Source organism: Ranitomeya variabilis, chromosome 3 (assembly GCF_051348905.1).
Source record: "Ranitomeya variabilis isolate aRanVar5 chromosome 3, aRanVar5.hap1, whole genome shotgun sequence".
Taxonomy (NCBI): domain Eukaryota; kingdom Metazoa; phylum Chordata; class Amphibia; order Anura; family Dendrobatidae; genus Ranitomeya; species Ranitomeya variabilis.
The window spans coordinates 150037882-150057775 of record NC_135234.1 but is presented as its reverse complement, the minus strand read 5'-3'; positions in this window follow the sequence as shown (position 1 = coordinate 150057775).

Below are 19894 nucleotides of genomic sequence, written 5' to 3'. Positions count from 1 at the left end.
CTTTCATCTGCACCTTCCTCTTTGTCCCCATGTAAGGTGGTATAGTATGCGGGAAGGGGAACCTGAGTTTCAGCAGGGTCAGATTCAGGCTGTGTAGAGTGCAAGGGGAATGTAGAGGTCTGTGTCAATGTACCAGAAGACTCATCTAGCAGTGGCTGGGCAATGGGCAGGAATGAGGAGGAAACACAGATATAGGCCCAAAATAAAAAAGTTGGCTAAAAGCTGTTAAAAATTGGTAACAGGAGTAAACAGGTGGCATTGTTTGTTCAGTGGAGGAGAACAACAATCAGCGGCAGACACCGTTAGTAGGCCCAACCAAACAAGTAGGCCAAATGCAGTTTCATATTCTAAATATAGGCCGAAAGCCTGAAGATTGAAGCTCAGCTTTGTGTAGTAGAGGAAAACAAGAGGCAGCAGCAGACAACGTTACTAGGCCCAAACCAAGAACTAGGCCAAATGTAGTTTCATATTGTTGTTACAGGCCGAATGCCTGAAGCTTCAAGCTCAGCTTTGTTTAGTAGAGGAAAACAAGAGGCGGCAGCAGACAATGTTACTAGGCCCAACCCAACAAGTAGGCCAAATGCAGTTTAATATAAAAAATATTTAAACGAAAGCCTGAAGATTGAAGCGCAAGAAAAATAAACCAGGAGAACACCAAGGAGCGGCAGACACCGTTAGGAGGCCCCAACCCAACAAGTAGGCCAAATGCAGTTTAATATTTGAACCGGGACAACAGTTGAAGTTCAGCTTTGTTCAGTGAAGGAAAAAAAAGAAGCAGCGGCAGACACCGTTATTACGCCCAAATAATAAAGACAGTGGTAGTAGGCGCAAAGTATTAAATGGAGGCCAGGGCCCCTGTATATTTTAACTATCATCTATCATTTCAAATAATTCGTATTGGCAGTGCCATTTAAGGTTTTAACCACACAGACTACACAGTGGTGGACCTGGGAGAGGTAGTATTGCAAGTGGTAGAGCACTGTTCAAGCTGGGGGGGAACACTCTCTCGTGGGCGGCGGTACTGGCACAGGGCCCCTCATATTACGACGGTGTAATATGAGTTGTGGTTCAGTGTCTCCCCCCAAAAAATGAGGAAGTCTGGTGGAAGAGGCCGTATGCGGGGGTTGCCAGCTGGTACTGATGGTGCTGGTGGTGCTGCATCTCGTGGTAGTGGCAAAAGCACAGTAGCACCTAAGGCTGGAGGTGTTCAGCCTGCGTCATCGTCTGGCTACACAAGGCCTCGAAGGCTCCCTTACCTGGGAGTAGGAAAACAGCTTTTACAGCCGGAGCAGCAGGAAAAAGTTTTGGCTTTCCTTGCTGACTCAGCCTCTAGCTCTTTCGCCTCCTCTTCAGAAAGTTCCAAATATAAAAGCAGCGAGTCGTCAGTGGATGCTCCCGGTCAGGAACAAGACATTTCCTTGTGTCCTTCACCCAAACCAAAAGTGAACGATGCGTCAGGTGACACTACAAGTTACTACATGGAGCTCTTTACACATACCGTGCCTGGGTTAGAAAGGGAAATTGTACACTGCCAATTACAAGAAGAATCGGACATGGAGTGCACTGATGCACAGCCACAGCTAGATTGTGATGCTGTTCCATTGACTCTGATCACTAAATTGCCCTCGCAGTTTACTGAGCCAGAATGTGACCCTGATGAGACTATGGTGCCCTGTCCAGAACGCTATAGCACCTTACACGGTGACACTGAGGAAGGTGCACATGACATTGAGGAGGAGGTGATAGATGACCCAGTTGTTGACACAGATTGGCAGCCATTGGGGGAAGAGAGTGCCGCTGCCACTAGCTCAGAAGGATGCATCAGGCGACACTACAGGTTACTCCATGGAGCTCTTTACACATACCGTGCCTGGGTTAGAAAGGGAAATTGTACACTGCCAATTACAAGAAGAATCGGACATGGAGTGCACTGATGCACAGCCACAGCTAGATTGTGATGCTGTTCCATTGACTCTGATCACTAAATTGCCCTTGCAGTTTACTGAGCCAGAATGTGACCCTGATGAGACTATGGTGCCCTGTCCCGAATGCTATAGCACCTTACACGGTGACACTGAGGAAGGTGCACATGACATTGAGGAGGAGGTGATCGATGACCCAGTTGTTGACACAGATTGGCAGCCATTGGGGGAATAGAGTGCCGCTGCCACTAGCTCAGAAGCGGAGGAGGATGATCCACAGCAGCCATCTACATTGCAACAGCTGTCATCTGGCAGGCCCGTATCAGGCCAAAAATGTTTGCGAAAAACAAAAACAGTTTTAGGAGAGCATGGCCATTCAGTGAAAGTAGCACAGCGCACAATGCCTGAAAAGGTTTTCAATAGTAGGAAGAGTGTAGTGTAGCAATTTTTTAACTAAGATCAGAATGATCAGTCAAAAGTTATCTGTAAGAAATGCACAAAGACCTTTAGCAGAGAGAAGAATCTTCAAAGTTTAAATACAATGTGCATGCTTAGACATTTAACCAGCATGCACTTGCAAGCCTGAACTAACTACCAAACGTTCCGTACTGTTGGTGCACCTGCTCGGAATGAAGGTAGTCAGCAATGCTACATTGCTTCCCTCACTGTAAGCCCACCGGTTAGGACACCACCAGCAGCAAATGTGGAGGTATCGTCGTAAGGCCAAAGCAGTCAGGGAATCACAAGGTTATTGGTAGGAAAGACTGTATGTAGGCCAACAACAAGAATACCATAACAAACTCTCTCTCAATCTGCCATGTCCACCAACACCGCTAGTTCCACCATATGCAGCTCTCCAGTCCAGCTCACCCTACAAGAGACTCTCATTAGAAAAAGAAAGTACTCATCCTCTCATCCGCGTACACAGGATTTGAACGCCCACATTGCTATACTAATCTCATTACAAATGATGCCCTACCGTTTGGTTGAAAGCGAAGCTTTCAAAGACCTGATGGCCCATGCAGTACCACGCTATGACCTACCCAGTCGACACTTCTTTGTGAGAAAAGCCATCCCAGCCCTCCACCAGCATGTCAAAGACCGCATTGTCCATGCCTTGAGGCAATCAGTCAGTGGAAAGGTGCACCTCACAACAGATGCATGGACCAGTAGGCATGGCCGGGGACGTTACATGTCCATCACGGCGCACTGGGTTAATGTGTAGGATGCAGGGTCCACAGGGGGCAGCCATAGTGGGACAGTTCAGCCTATCCCACAGTCTAAGGAAGCAGTTGGCATAAGGCATTCACCACGCCTCCTCCTCCTCCAGAAGTGAAAGCTCGTGCACAGAGCGCAGTCGCCCTACCACTCCATCCGCAGCTGCCAGTGTTGCACACGTAGTGTCCCATTATCGAACAGCTAGTGGTAAGGGTCAGCAGGCTGTGTTTCAAATGAAGTGTTTGGGTGACAACAGACACACCGCAGAAGTATTGGTGGAGTACTTGCAGCAACAAACTCAGTCATGGCTGGGCAGTGTACATCTTGAGGCAGGCAAGGTATTCAGTGATAACGGAAGGAATTTTATGGTTGCCATAGCCCTTTCAGAACTGAAACACATACCCTGCCTGGCTCACATCTTTAACCTGGTGGTGCAGGGCTTCCTCAAAAATTATCCAAAGTTACCAGCCCTGCTCCTGAAGGTGCGAAGACTTTGCTCGCACATCCGCCGGATGCCCATACACTCCAGCCGTATGCTGAACCATCAGCGATCGCTGAATCTTCCCCAGCACCGCCTAATAATCGACGTTGCAACAAGGTGGAACTCCACACTGCACATGATTCAGAGGCTGTGCGAACAGAGGCGTGCTGTAATTAATTTGTGGGAGGATACATGGGCAGGCACTTGGATGGCAGACATGGAGTTGTCTGGTGTGCAGTGGTCGACTGCATCAGGCGACACTACAGGTTACTCCACGGAGCTCTTTACATATACCGTGCCTAGGTTAGAAAGGGAAATTGTACACTGCCAATTACAAGAACAATCGGACATGGAGTGCACTGATGCACAGCCACAGCTAAATTGTGATGCTGTTCCATTGACTCTGATCACTACATTACCCTCACAGTTTACTGAGCCAGAATGTGACCCTGATGAGACTATGGTGCCCTGTCCCGAATGATATAGCACCTTACACGGTGACACTGAGGAAGGTGCACATGACATTGAGGAGGAGGTGATAGATGACCCAGTTGTTGACCCAGATTGGCAGCCATTGGGGGAAGAGTGTGCCGCTGCCACTAGCTCAGAAGCAGAGGAGGATGATCCGCTGCAGCCATCTACATTGCAACAGCTGTCATCTGGCAGGCCCGTATCAGGCCAAAAATGTTTGCGAAAAACAAAAACAGTTTTAGGAGAGCGTGGCCATTCGGTGAAAGTAGCACAGCGCACAATGCCTGAAAAGGTTTTCAATAGTAGGAAGAGTGTAGTGTGGCAATTTTTTAACCATGATCAGAATGATCAGTCAAAAGTTATCTGTAAGAAATGCTCAAAGACCTTTAGCAGAGAGAAGAATCTTCAAAATTTAAATTCAACGTGCATGCTTAGACATTTAACCAGCATGCACTTGCAAGCCTGGACTAACTACCAAACGTCCCATACCGTTGGTGCACCTGCTCGGAATGAAGGTAGTCAGCAATGCTACATTGCTTCCCTCACTGTAAGACCACCAGTTAGGACACCACCAGCAGCAAATGTGGAGGTATCGTCGTAAGGCCAAAGCAGTCAGGGAATCACAAGGTTATTGGTAGGAAAGACTGTATGTAGGCCAACAACAAGAATACCACAACAAACTCTCTCTCAATCCGCCATGTCCACCAACACCACCGCTAATTCCACCATATGCAGCTCTCCAGTCCAGCTCACCCTACAAGAGACTCTCGTTAGGAAAAGAAAGTACTCATCCTCTCAACCGCGTACACAGGATTTGAACGCCCACATTGCTATACTAATCTCATTACAGATGATGCCCTACCGTTTGGTTGAAAGCGAAGCTTTCAAAGACCTGATGGCCCACACAGTACCACGCTATGACCTACCCAGTCGACACTTCTTTGCGAGAAAAGCCATCCCAGCCCTCCACCAGCATGTCAAAGACCGCATTGTCCATGCCTTGAGGCAATCAGTCAGTGGAAAGGTGCACCTCACAACAGATGCATGGACCAGTAGGCATGGCCGGGGATATTACGTGTCCATCACGGCGCACTGGGTTAATGTGTAGGATGCAGGGTCCACAGGGGGCAGCCATAGTGGGACAATTCAGCCTATCCCACAGTCTAAGGAAGCAGTTGGCATAAGGCGTTCGCCACTCCTCCTCCTCCTCCTCCAGAAGCGAAAGCTCGTGCACAGAGCGCAGTCGCCCTACCACTCCATCTGCAGCTGCCAGTGTTGCACACGGGGTGTCCCATTATCAAACAGCTAGTGGTAAGCGTCAGCAGGCTGTGTTTCAAATGAAGTGTTTGGGCGACAACAGACACACCGCGGAAGTACTGGTGGAGTACTTGCAGCAACAAACTCAGTCATGGCTGGGCAGTGTACATCTTGAGGCAGGCAAGGTATTCAGTGATAACGGAAGGAATTTTATGGCTGCCATAGCCCTTTCAGAACTGAAAAACATACCTTGCCTGGCTCACACCTTTAACCTGGTGGTGCAGGGCTTCCTCAAAAATTATCCAAAGTTACCAGCCCTGCTCCTGAAGGTGCGAAGACTTTGCTCGCACATCCGCCGGATGCCCATACACTCCAGCCATATGCTGAACCATCAGCGATCGCTGAATCTTCCTCAGCACCGCCTAATAATCGATGTGGCAACAAGGTGGAACTCCACACTGCACATGATTCAGAGGCTGTGCGAACAGAGGCGTGCTGTAATTAATTTGTGGGAGGATACACGGGCAGGCACTAGGATGGCAGACATGGAGTTGTCTGGTGTGCACTGGTCGACGCCATCATAAGCATTAACATCCCACTTATGCGTCTGCTGATGCAAAGTTTGATGCACATTAAGGAGCAGGCGTCTGCAGCCGAGGAGGAGGGAAGCCTTGATGACAGTTAGCCATTGTCTGCTCAGGGAACTGTCCAGGATGAATTGGTGGATGAAGCGGATGAGGAGGAGGATGATGGGGATGAATATGTATGGGAGGAGGATGATTCTAAGGTGGCAATAGAAACTGGTGGCATTGCAAGGTCTGGTACAGGTTTATTGTGGGATATTTGTGATGTTGATTTGCAAGAAAGTGGTCCTCAAACCAGCAGAAACAGTTAATTGACACCTGGAACATTGGCCCACATGGCTGAGTATGCCTTGCGTATCCTAAAAAGGGACCCCCGCATTGTTAAAATGATGACCGATGACGACAACTGGTTGGCCTGCCTCCTGGATACAAGATATAAAGGATAACTGCAAAATATCATGCCACATGAGATCCCAGGTCAAATATTGGCTACCAAACAAGCAACTCTTGTAGACCGTTTGGTTCAGGCATTTCCAGCACACAGCAGCGGTGATGGTTCTCACATGAGCTGCAGGGGGCAACATGGCAGAGGTGCTAGAGGTGCAGAAATCCGAAGTGGCGTTGGACAGAGGGGTTTTATGACAAGGTTGTGGAATGATTTCGCAATGACCGCTGACACGACAGGGACAGCTGCATCAATTCAAAGTGACAGGAGACAGCATTTGTCCAGTATGGTTACAAACTACTTTTCCGCCCTTATCGATGTTCTCCCTCACAGGTCATTCCCCTTTGATTACTGGGCATCTAAACTAGACACCTGGCCTGAATTGCCAGAATATGGATTACAGGACCTCGATTGCCCTGCTGTCAGTGTGCTTTCAGAAAGAGTGTTCAGTGCTGCTGGTTCAATACTGACCGAAAAAAGGACACGTCTGGCTACCAAAAATGGTGATTAGCTAACCTTCATTTAAATTAACCAATCATGGATTTCACATTCTTTTGCCCAACCTTCCCCTGCTGACACGTAGCTTGCCTGAAAGATGACTTGCTTTTGGGGGGAGACACAGAACCCCAACTCTGGCCCTGTGGTATAACACAACACTATGAACGTGGCAGAAAGTGGCTGCCTGATATACGACGCACTAGCAGTACAGCTGAATATACACTGTGTGAGAATTTGAATCTCCATTTTTTGGGGGGAGACACTGAACCCTAACTCTGGCCCAGTGGTATAACACAACACTATGAACGTGGCAGAAAGTGGCTGCCTGATATACGAAACACTAGTAGTACAGCTGAATATACACTGTATGAGAATTTGAATCTCCATTTTTTGGGGGAGACACTGAACCCTAACTCTGCCCCTGTGGTATAACACAACACTATGAATGTGGCAGAAAGTGGCTGCCTGATATACGACGCACTAGCAGTACAGCTGAATATACACTGTGTGAGAATTTGAATCTCCATTTTTTTGGGGGGAGACACTGAACCCTAACTCTGGCCCACTGGTATAATACAACACTATGAACGTGGCAGAAAGTGGCTGCCTGATATACGACGCCCTAGCAGTACAGCTGAATATACACTGCTGTGTGAGAATTTGAATCTCCATTTTTTGGGGGGAGACACTGAACCCTAACTCTGGCCCACTGGTATAACACAACACTATGAACGTGGCAGAAAGTGGCTGCCTGATATACGACGCACTAGCAGTACAGCTGAATATACACTGTGAGAATTTGAATCTCCATTTTTTGGGGGGAGACACTGAACCCTAACTCTGGCCCTGTGGTATAACACAACACTATGAATGTGGCAGAAAGTGGCTGGAATTATTATAAAGAAAAAAAAAAGGTACTGCAATAACACCCTCCCTAGTCCCTACAATGATCTCAGGACAAGTATGGCAGCAATAAAAAGGACTTCAGAACAAAAAAGTGTGGACAAATAAACAAAACAGGTAACTGTGCAGAAAGGAGCACAGGTTTTTTGCTTTCAAAAAAGCAGTTGGTTTGCACAGCACCGTGCACACAGCTATGCAGCTGATGCACTAAAATACGACCTCCACTGTCCCTGGACAAAAAGGTGGTGTTGGACAGTGGAAATCGCTACAGCACAAGCGGTATGGGGGTTAATCTTCCCTCCCTAATGCTATCCCTTCTTCTGATGAAGCTGCAGCAACCTCTCCCTATGCTCAGATCGGCAGAAGTAAGATGGCGGTCGGCGTGCATGCCCCTTTATAGCCCCTGTGACGCCGCAGACAGCAAGCCAATCACTGCCATGCCCTTGTCTAAGATGGTGGGGACAGAGACCTATGTCATCATGCTGCCCACACTCTGTGTTCTCCTTCATTGGATGAAAAATGGCGGTAACAGCGTCATACGAAACGCGACTTTGGCGCTCTGATCGCCGACCGCATGGCCGATCCCACACTAGGATCGGATCGGGTTTCATGAAACCCGACTTTGCCTAAAAGTCAGCGATTTATGAAAATGACCGATCCGTTTCGCTCAACGCTAGTGACAGATACATTTTTTTTTTAATTTTTGAGGGTTATATACCAACGAAATGTACTCCAAACCAAAGAATAGTCTATGGGTGAGTAAAATAATGCAGATACATTTGTGAACAATGTTTTTGACGATTATATATCAACAAAATGTACCCCAGGCCACGGAATAGTGTATGGGTGAGAAATATAATGAAGATAAAGTTTTGAACTAGTTTTTTTAGGGTTATATACCAATGAAATGTGCTCCAGACAATGGAATAGTGTATGGGTGAGCAACATAATAAAGATAAAGTTTTGAACAAGTTTTTTTGAGCAGTATATATCAATGAAATGTACTTCAGACAACGGAATATTCTATGGGTTAGTAGCATAATACAGATACATTTGTGCACAATTTTTTGGAGGGTTAAATACCAAGGAAATGTAACCTAGAGCACATTATAATGTATGTGTCACGGAGTTTCCAAGACAGAGCAGTGCCAGGAGATCGCAGCATCTGATGGCTCCTGCTTTGCCACTGAGAAGAAGCACGTCTCTGGTGTATTAAATGTTTTTGTTTTCTTTCAGCATGACAGGGGTTAATCGGCCATGTGGAAATCCCTGCATTCAACTGTGCTCGGTTAGCCACTCCTCTCTCCTATAAAAGCTAGGACTTATGGCCAGGTCCTTGTCTGAGTTAGCCCTTGCTATATAGACCTGGAGCGTGAGGATCTGGTGTTTGGAGAGCTGGAGGAGTTTATTGTGCAACAGTTGCTTGGTTTGTACGCTTGGAAGCTCCTCATTCTTACCTGCTTTACTTTCTTCCCCCATCCTTCACACCCTGGTGAATATACTTCTGTTATTTGTGAGAGTATATTTTGTGTGAGTGGAATTTTCTTTTACCCTTGTCTTTGATCCCCTGTCTGTCAGGTTGGTGTACTGTGGTACACGGCACTGCCTCTCTTCCCCGAGTGGGGGAAGGGGACAGATGCAGGGCTGCAGCTAGGAGACATGGCAAGGGTGGAGGCCCCAACATCCTTGCCATCTTAGGTATCCTGGGGAACAGGGTGAGTTAGGGTGGCCTCTAGTGCTAGGGCGAAGAAAGTGCCTCTGGTCCAGTTTACTCGCTAGTCCTATCAAAACAGTATGGCTGAGAAATGTAACCAGCAACATTTTTTAACTTTTTTTTGAGTGTTACATGTTACATAAAAATATACCCCAGAACAGGAATAATGTATGGGTAAGAAATTTAAATAAGCAAGCAAAATTTGTAAACACTTTTTTGAAATCTTATATACCAGATAAATGTGACAGAAAGCATGACAAGGAACCTAATCCAGAAATATTTTTATTGCTTTTGTAAGTTTTCATACCACCTCAATGCAACAATAACCGTGTTGAGCTGTATGGATGAATCATTGAATCCATAAAAAAAATTTGAACATAAATATTTTGACAGTGTTCTTTATGTACTTATACACTCATAAAAGATTTTGCAGAAAGTGCAAAGTCAGTTAAAAATTATAAGGACGGTCATCAATAGACCACTGAAAGGCAATAACTTGCAGGACTAATTTAAATATTTTTAAGGTGTAGTTGCAGTACTCCTATAATCATAAAGACTTTGCACAAAGTACAAAGCCAGTAAAAATTATAAGCAAGGTAATGCAGTAATACTCTTCAGGTGTCCACTTATTTTTCTCCATTCTCTTGAGGCTGAGGTGACTCCTCCACCTACTTACTTACAGGAGCCTGATTCCCTACTGTAAGAGACCTGGCTCCAGCTGGTGCCAGAGCCCCCAACATATAGAAATGGGCAACATCCCCCTATATCACGTGCACCACTGGCTGCTCCCACATAGAAAGTGGAGAACTTCAAGAACAGTATGATTTCTCAGGGGTGGTAGAAGCCTTGTCTCAAGCCACCTCAAGGAGCATCTCCCAGTCCTGTTCATCCCTAAAGGAGGGTTCATCATGCTCCCTTCCTTTTAGGATCACACCCATTGCATTCCAGCGATGTTGCCCCTCCATTTTGAGGAACATGACCCTGGTGCCAGCAGTCAGCTCTTGTAGCCTTAGAGGCAAGTGTGCTGTCTCTACTGCTTGATGGTTGAACGAGATGTGATGACAGGTCACAAACTTTTTCAGTTGACCCCCTTCTTTATCTGAGGGTGGAAAGTAACTTCAACTTCTGGGGTGACAATTCACAGCACCTTATGGCCAGGGGGCTCTATAACATTTGTCCATACCTGGTCCTGGCTCGCCTCTTTCTTCCAAACTGCCTAGGTCCCGCAATCTGATCACCAGTTCCTGAATGCTAGCTCTCCCATCTGCAGTCTGCAAGAACCCTATCTTTAAAGGAAGCAGCCTTAGTTTGGGCCTTAGTGGGTCCAGGACATTGACGGTTTAAGGACCACAGGCTCCTGCCACTGCTGGTCTTGTACCAGCTTCCTTTGGATCCAATATCCCTCTGGTCAATCCTTTGGGAGTCTCTCCCGTTTCTTCCATCTTTGTCACCCAATAAGAAAGTTATACTGTATGGATGACTAATTGAATACAGTAAAAAAAGTACACATTTTTGGAGTGTTGCAAGTCACAGAAATGTACCCCAAGCCGCATAATACTGTATGGCTGAGAAATGTAACCATTCAACATTTTTAAACACTTTTCCTCAGTTTAAGAGATCACAGAAATGTACCCAGAAAACGCAATATAGTGTGGCTGAGAAATATAAGACCAGAACATTTTTAAACGCTCTTTTCAGATAAAGAGATCACATTAATGTACCCAGAACACATAATGCTATATGGCTGAGAAATGTAAACCTGCAAAAAATTTTAACACTTTTTCTTAGTTTTATAGATTCCAAATATGTACCCAGACCATGTAATACTGTATGGCTGAGAAATGTAACCCTACAAAAATGTTTAACTCTATTTCTTAGTTTTATAAATCAGAGACATGTACTCCACTCTACGGAATAGTGTTTGGGTGAGAAATTTAACCCAGGAAAAATTTCAAAGATTTTTGAGAGTGTTATATAACACACAAAAATACCTCAAAGCAAATAATACTTGATGGATCAAAATATATTAAAGTTTTTCAGCTCCTCTCCAAAAAGCCTCAACTATATATTTGCTAACAGACTGCACAGCCCTAATCCCTGTCTACAAACTGTATTCTGTCATTCTACCTGCTCCTACAACTCTTTTTCCTTCTCTAGGCTAAATGCAGATTGTTTGTGATACAAACAGTAAAGCAAATGATTAGCCCTTTGGAAGAGCTGTAAATATGATGGCTCAGCTTCAGCACTAGTATCAACACTACAAGCCTCTTGTTTGTTTTACTGTGTGCATACAGACCTGGACAAGCACTCTCTTCCTCCAATACAAAGTGTCACAAAGCTGTGCAACGGTGTCAGTGTGCTGAGCCAGGCAACGCCTGTTCTTTTATAAAATCTGATGATATCACATGGCCAGCCAATCACACTAATGTGACAAACAAGATGGCTACGTCATTACATCACACAGGCAATCCCCCCATGCTTCTAGTTGGCTGAGTTACAGGTGTCAAAAATGTGAGGCAGGAATTTGAGTTTTACATTGAGCACCACCCATTACTCGCCAAGTAAAGGGTACATCATAGCACCGTGATACTCAAGTGTTAACCGAGTATCGCTGAGCATGTTTGCTCATCTCTAATGAAAAACTTAGGCTGTTTTTTGTAAAAAACTAAATTAAACAAAAAAGTACACTTTTGGTATTGTCAAGTCTGGAATGACCCAAGCTATAAAAATATTCCATAACCCATATGTCATGACTCCTCCACTACGCTGATTGCTATGCTGTTGTATTGAAACTGTCATGCTGAGCTGTCTGTGTCTTGACTGACAGCTTGGTTGTCTAATGCTGTGATGCACTTGCTGGGCTTTTGGTTCTTTGATTGACAGCTCTGCTGTCCAATCTGTGACTGTGGTGTGCAGGACTTTCTGGAGGTGTTCAATGTTCTGGTAATCGCATAGCTATTTAACTGAGCTGTCTTCCCCTGATCCTTGCCAGACATAGTTACTGCTTACTGGTGAGTGTTAGCCTGATTCTGTTGCTCTGAGTTCTGATCTGCTGCCTGACCCTTTGGACCATGTTCTGACTACCCCTTTGTCTTGTCCTTCAGCTTTTGCTCCGCTGTCTCTTGGTTTTGACCCTGGACTGTTACCTGACTTACGCCTTTGCCTTGTCCCTTGGTAATCTACGTATTCTCTCGGTATTGACCTCGGATCGTCTGACTCTTCTGCCTCATAGCCTATCCTTGAGTAGTGACTAGCATCACATTACGTCTGGCCCTATACTTTTTCTTTTCCTGAACAAATGACCCAGTTTGTGCATTCTGTGATCAGGTGACAAATCTGACCCAGATGGTTCTGGATCTGGCCAGGGATCAGCAGAGGCTATTATAATCACAGTCCCAGCTACAGGGTCAGTTTACTACTATGTGTGGCTCCCAAAGTGCTCCACTACCAACAGTGAATATGTCTCCTAGACTCTCAGAAGTACAGTTGACCTCCCCCACACCAGTTGTGGCATTTCATGACAGATTTTTTTTGTTGAAGGGAGTATCAATTTAGGGTGTTTAAGGAAAACTGTAAATTATTCTTTACGCTATGACCCCAGTCTTCTGGGGATAATTATGTCTCTATTACGTACGGGTCCTCAGACTTTGACATTCTCTTTGTCCCCACTAGCCCCCGAACGCTCTTCTATTGATGCCTTTTTTGACACTTTAGGAATGATTTGTAATGAACCTGATAAGGTCTAGGTCACAGAGACTAAGATCATGAACCTGACACAGAGGGGTCGTACCGATGAAAATTATAGTTCAGAGTTCCTGCAATTGTCATCTAAGGTTCTATGGAATGATGCTGCTCTCAGGTGTCAGTTTCGCCATGGCCTTATGGATGCCCTTAAGGATGCTCTGGCTTTGCATTTTCCACCCTGCTCTTTGGGGCAGGCCATGACTCAGGCCATTGCAGAATTTGAGAGAGAAGTGATGTCAGTTTCCTTACCTGAGAGGGTACCTATGGAGATTGGAATTGCCCACTCTCGGGCCATGGAGAGGAGACATTGGTGTGATCTGGTAGTCTGCTTCTACTGTGGTCACGCTGAACATTTTCTCAAGGACTGCTCGATTCGCTCTCAAGCAAACAAGCCGTCGGGAAATGCCTAAGTCTGGGTGATATTTCAGGAGGTCACCCAGACTTCCAGGTACCCTGTCACTCAGATAACATGCTATTGAATGTGGAACTATGCTTTCAAAACCTGTGGTTATCTCCATTTGCCTCATTAACTGTGAATCTGCATCAAACTTTATTGATTTTAAACTGGTTCTTAAATTAGGATTATGGACAGTTAGATTGAAAAGACCTATTCAGATTGTTGTAATTGACAAAACACCATTACTCCAGAACATTGTCCAGCTGGTAACAGCGGAATTCACACTAAAAGTGGGAACACTCCACTCTGTGTCCATCTCCTGTTATGTTTTGGATAATTTACCTCCTGGGTTGATGTTGGGATTTCCTTGGCTGCATATTCATAATCCTGTAATTGATTGGTGGCAAAAGGATATTGTTAAGTGGGGCTCCAACTGTCATAAAAAGTTTTTTATTCTGTGCAAATTTGCTCCGCTAGTCTGGAGGGTCTGCCGGCATACCTGAAGGACTTTGGAGATGTGTTCTGGGAAAAAGAGGCAGAGATACTACTTTCCCATCGTCCTTATGATTGCATTATTGATCTTATTCCTACTGCCAAATTGCCTAAAGCTCGCCTGTACAACTTGTCAGGACTGGAACGGTCAGCTAAGAAAGAATATGTCAATGAAAGTTTACGAAAGAGTCATATCTGCCCCTCCTACTCACCTGTAGTGGCTGGATTCTTCTTTGTGAAAAAGAAGGATGGGGGGCCCCACCCTTGCCTCAATTTTTGTGAACTGAACAAAATTACAGTAAGAAATACTTACCCACTTCCACTCATCCCTGACCTATATAATCAGCTTACTGGGGCCAAATGGTTTTCTAAGCTTGATCTTAGAGGGGCATATAATCTGATATGGATCCCGGAAGGTGATGAGCGGAAGACAGGATTTTTAACATCTGAGGGTTTATTTGAGAACCTTGTCATGCATTTTGGTTTAACCAATGCACCTGCTGTCTTTCAGAACTTTATAAATGAAACTTTTTCTGATATCATTGAAAGGTTTATTGTGGTATACCTTGCTGATGTTCTAATTTTTTCATCTGATCTGGATTCGCAATATGAGCATGTTCATTATGCTTAACAGAGTCTCAGGGAAAATTCTTTGTTTGCCAAATTAGAAAAATGTACTTTCTCTGTTCAGGAAATATCATTTCCGGGGTTCAAAATATCTGCTGAAGGGTTTAGGATGGATCCTGGGAAGTGCAAGCTATAATTGATTGGGTTCAACCTCATGACCTTCAAACACTACAGCGTTTTTTAGGATTCATCAATTATTATAGAAAATGTATTAGGGTTTTTTCAGAGATTGTTAAATCTCTTACCGTTCTCACATGTAAGGGGGTGGATCTAAAGGTTTGGTAGTCAGATGCCATTGAGGCGTTTAATAGACTTAAAAAGTGCTTCATGACCGCTCCAGTTTTGATTCAACCTGATCTTCAGAAACCGTTTATCTTAAAAATGGATGCCTCAGAGCTTGGAATGGGGGCTGTTTTGCCTCAAGGTCCTAAAACTGCTTGCTGTCAAGTTAGCGTTTGAGGAATTGAGGCATTTTTGGAGGGAGATACTCATCAGGTCACGGTTGTGACTGATCACAAAAATGTAGCTTATATTGAATCTGCTAAATGGTTAACCTATAGACAGGACAGGTGGTCTTTATTTTTTTCTAGATTTAATTTTTCCATAATGTTCAGGCTGGGGTCTAAGAATGTTAAGGCTGACGCCTTGTCACGCAGCCTTGAATCAGTTTCTCCTCCAGAAATGCCCTCCTCCATTCTCATTCTTCCTCAGGGTACAGTAATTTCTATGGTATCCTCAGAATTGAAAGCTAAGATTCACCAATTCCAGTTTTTGGCTCCTTCTGCTACTCCAGGATGTAAATTATTTATGCCCATGCATCTCAGATTACATCTGTTGCAAGAGTTTCATGACTCTTTTTTGAGTGGTCACCCCGGAGTCACTACTACACAGAAAGCTATATGTAGACTTTTTTGATGGCCATCCATGCTTAATGACATGAAACATTTTTTGAGACTTGTGAGGTTTGCACACAGGCTAAAGTTTGTTGTAACCAGTCGGCCGGGTAATTGGCTCCATTGCCTATTCCAGAAAGAAAGTGGACTCATTGGTCCATGGATTTCATCACTAATTTGCCTCTGTCCAGTTGGAAAACTGTTATTTGTGTGGTGGCTGACGTATTCAGTAAACAAGCTCACTTTGTTCCGTTATCAGGGTTACCTAATGCTGAGACGCTTTCCAGGTTTTTCATCAATTATATGGTGAGATTGCATGGCATTCCTTTGAACATTGTATCTGATAGAGGGAGTAGCTTTTCTTTAAATTCTGGAGAGCGTTTTGTAAGAGATTGGGGATTGACCTGTCATTTTCCTCTGCTTATCATCCTGAAACCAATGGTCAGACGAAGAGGACAAATCAGTCCTTGGAGCAAATTCTTAGGTGTTTTGTGATGGCCACTGCAGAAGAACTGGTCCTCATTCTCACCTCTTGCTGAATTCTCCTTTAACAGTCGGGTTAACCAGTCTACTGGAACCTCGCCATTTGCTTGAAATTATGGTTTTCATCCTCATTTTGGTGAATTCTCGAGGATGAGTTCTGATTGTCCGGGAGTATAGGTTGCTATCCAAAAACTGGGGGATGTCTGGAAAGAGGTTCACAGGAATATTGAGGTGGCTCAGTGTCGCCAGAAATGAAAGGCCGATAAGAAACGTTCAGGAGGTCCCATATTTAGGGTTGGTGATAAGGTCTGGCTTTCTTCCAAAAATATGAGATTTTTGAGGTAGTTAATAGTGTTGAGCATTCCGATACTGCAAATATCGGGTATCGGCCGATATTCGCTGTATCGGAATTCCGATACCGAGTTCCGATGTTTTTGTGATATTGGAAATCGGAATCGGAAGTTCCTATAAGTTCCCAGGCGTGTGCGGTGCGTATGTTCCCAGGGTCTGGAAGAGAGGAGACTTTCATATGGACCATTAAATAGACCAACACCTACTATCGCTTTAATAAATTGGTTTTAATAAAATTGACCTTTCACAAACAGAGATTCTAAAACTGACTACATTTGGGACTCACAGCAAATAATCGCTGACCTGTTAACGTTAAAGATGCTTGTATTGACTAGATTTGAGAGTGACAGCATCAAGGTGTTCCCTGCTGAGATTTAAAATCTATCTGAGCTTATTTCTTAAGGTGCTACATTTCTTTGTTATATTACCGTGTATTATCTAGAGATTGACGCCACATAATACACTTATTTGATAATCTTAGCTCAGGGAGATATCGCCAAGTGCAAAGAATACAGATCAAAGAGTTACAAGTGAATTAATCTTTATTCTTATCAAATCCCTTTATGACCACCATACACAGTAAACTATTGACGAGCTCAATCGACAGTATTATATGTATGGGAGCCTTCCATCTCTTCCCTGAGAGATTAGATAGGAATCTGCAATGTCTGATTTGGACTGCCAACTCATTTATTTTTGTCATAGTTAGAGGAGGCTGCCAGGGACTCTAGTAGACAACATTGGGGTGAACAGCAGAGTGAATATGGGAGAGTCGGGTGAGATAGCTGGTAGTCGAAAAATCGGCCAAACTATCACTTAGTTGGCATCTATCAATTGTTTATGAGGCAGCCCCTTATATAGCATTCTGATGGAGATCAGTTTAATATATTTGATAATGATCCCTTAATTCACTGCCCAGATTTAAAAAAGAAAAAATAACATTATTTTTGCTTGCAGCTACCATATCATTAGTGAAGACATGAGAGCTTAAAGCATACTGCTTGCTGTATTAACCGCTTACCACTGAAGCCTGTTTGCACTTAACTGGCTAAGTGAAATTTTTCAAATCTGATGTGTGATGTTATGTGGTAGTATTATTGTAATATGTGCACATATCTCAGTTATTCTGAGATTATTTTGTGACACATTTTGCTTTATGCTTGTGGTAAATGGTAAATTTAGGTTCAAATAATTTCTATCTTTGAAGAGTTTTAAATTTTACAAAACTTTAGAGAAATTTAGAAACATTTTCAAACTTTGGATTTCTATGAACTTAAAAGAACTATTCACACCACCTAAAAAAATTCCTAACTAACATTAACCAAATGTATAATTTACACTGGCATCATTTTTTAAATTACTTTTTTGTGAGGATCTTAGAAGGGTTAACATTTTAGCAACAATTTTAAATTTTTCAATGAAATTTACAAAAACTGCACTTTTAGCTGCTACTTCACATTTAAGTGATTTTCAGGGGCCTATTACTTCGGAAAACCTGAAAAACAATTAATCTAATTCTACCTCTCAATTTATTCAAAACTGCATTCAGAAATATTGATAACCCTTTAGGTGATTCACAGGAATTAATGCAAACTGCAAAAAAATATGTACTGTATATTTATAATTTTTTACTAAAATGTTGCTTTAGCCTCAAATTTTTTATTTTCACAAGCGTAAAAAGAGAAAATGGATACCACAATTTTTTGTCTTTTGAATACATCAACCTCAACACCTCCCAAATATGGTCAGAAACTATTGTATAACACATTGCAGGGTTTGGAAGGGAAGGAACGCTATTTGGGCTTTGAAGTGCATATTTGCTCGAAATAGACTGTGGATACCAAGTAATATTTGCACAGCCCACAAGATGACAAAAGAGCAGAAAAGTCATATAAGTGACACTGTTTGTATTGTATTTAATCTGTACCTCTCAAGGACTTTTTTGTAGTGATGTGGCATGCGCGGCTCTATCTTCCTGCCGGACTCTTGGACTGCGCCTGCGCGGCTATGCGTCCACCACTGTGTAACACAGGGCCCTGTGTCGGCGCAGTGGGTGGCGGCGTGCGGCACATCCGCAGTTTTGTAGTGTGACAGGACACGGCCGCTTCATTGTGTATATTAAGTTAGAGGGGCACGCTCACCTGTTACCTTGGTAACAATCAGTTACTTCCGGGTGTTTCCCGGTCATTTCCGGTTTTAGAGGGTATAAAACGGCATACTTGATCTCCCCTATTACTCCCCCTGAGGAAGGTGTGACTACCGAAACGTACGTTGGGGAGGGCGCACGGACCCTGGACACATTTCACCCGCTTTCTCCACGCAAAGAGGTAATGGACACTTGTTATATATATTTGGACTTGGACCTATGGTCCTGTCATGTGGATGTAGGTGGAAGCATGTCATCAGCCATAGCAGGGTTGGTTTGAAGTTTTCTTAACCCCTTGCTTACTATTTTTTGTATGGGTGTATTTTTGGTTCCCGGCTCCGTGCGCCCTTAGTATGCTCCTTTGTATTGTACCTCACCTGATTCTTAAATGTGATGTATTTGTGTATTTTTTTACAAATGTTGTGCAATAATAAAATTGAATATTTTTAAATACATTTCTATTTGGATATGTTGGTCGTTTTTTTGGGTCCTTGTGATCCATAACCCTCTTTCTATATTTGATAGCGACTAATCCTGATATTAAGTCGTTTGTTTTTGTATAATTTTCAGCATAAATAGTCTAATTACTTCTGATTATTGTGCAAATAATATTCATTATCGGCTATGCTGCTTTTTGTTGTGTGGTTAGTTATTGATGTGGTAACATCTAGAACCACAGTGCTTCAAAGCATTTTATAATATTGGGTCGTGTTAGTTAAATATTAATCTTTTCTCCATGAAAATGTTTGCCTTACCCCAAATTTCCCATCTTCACAGAGATAATTGGAGAAATTGCACAATAGACTATGGTTTGCATTTTCTCGTCTCGTAGATACCCCATATGTGGGCAGAAACTACTATTATAAAAAAACACACATTATCGTACTGTTTACCAGAATTTATTACCATCCACCAGCAGCGCAGAATTTGCCACTTTTTCCTTTCCACACACTTCTTAATGCAGGCGTTTCATTATCATCACAGGTAGGATTACATTGAAAAGTGACATCCTTTCTAATATATCTAATTTGCATCTTATGTAGCTAGAATCATAGAATATAGAGTTGGAAGGGACCTTCGGGGTCATCGTGTCTAACTCCGTGATCAATGCATCTAAACCATCTCAGACAGATTTCTGTTCATCCTCTGTTTGACGACTTCCATTGAAGGAGAACTCATCTCCTCTCAAGGCAGCCTGTTCCACTTATTGATCACCCTCACTGCCAAAAAGTTCTTTCTATACATAGCACAAGATCAATCATTCACAA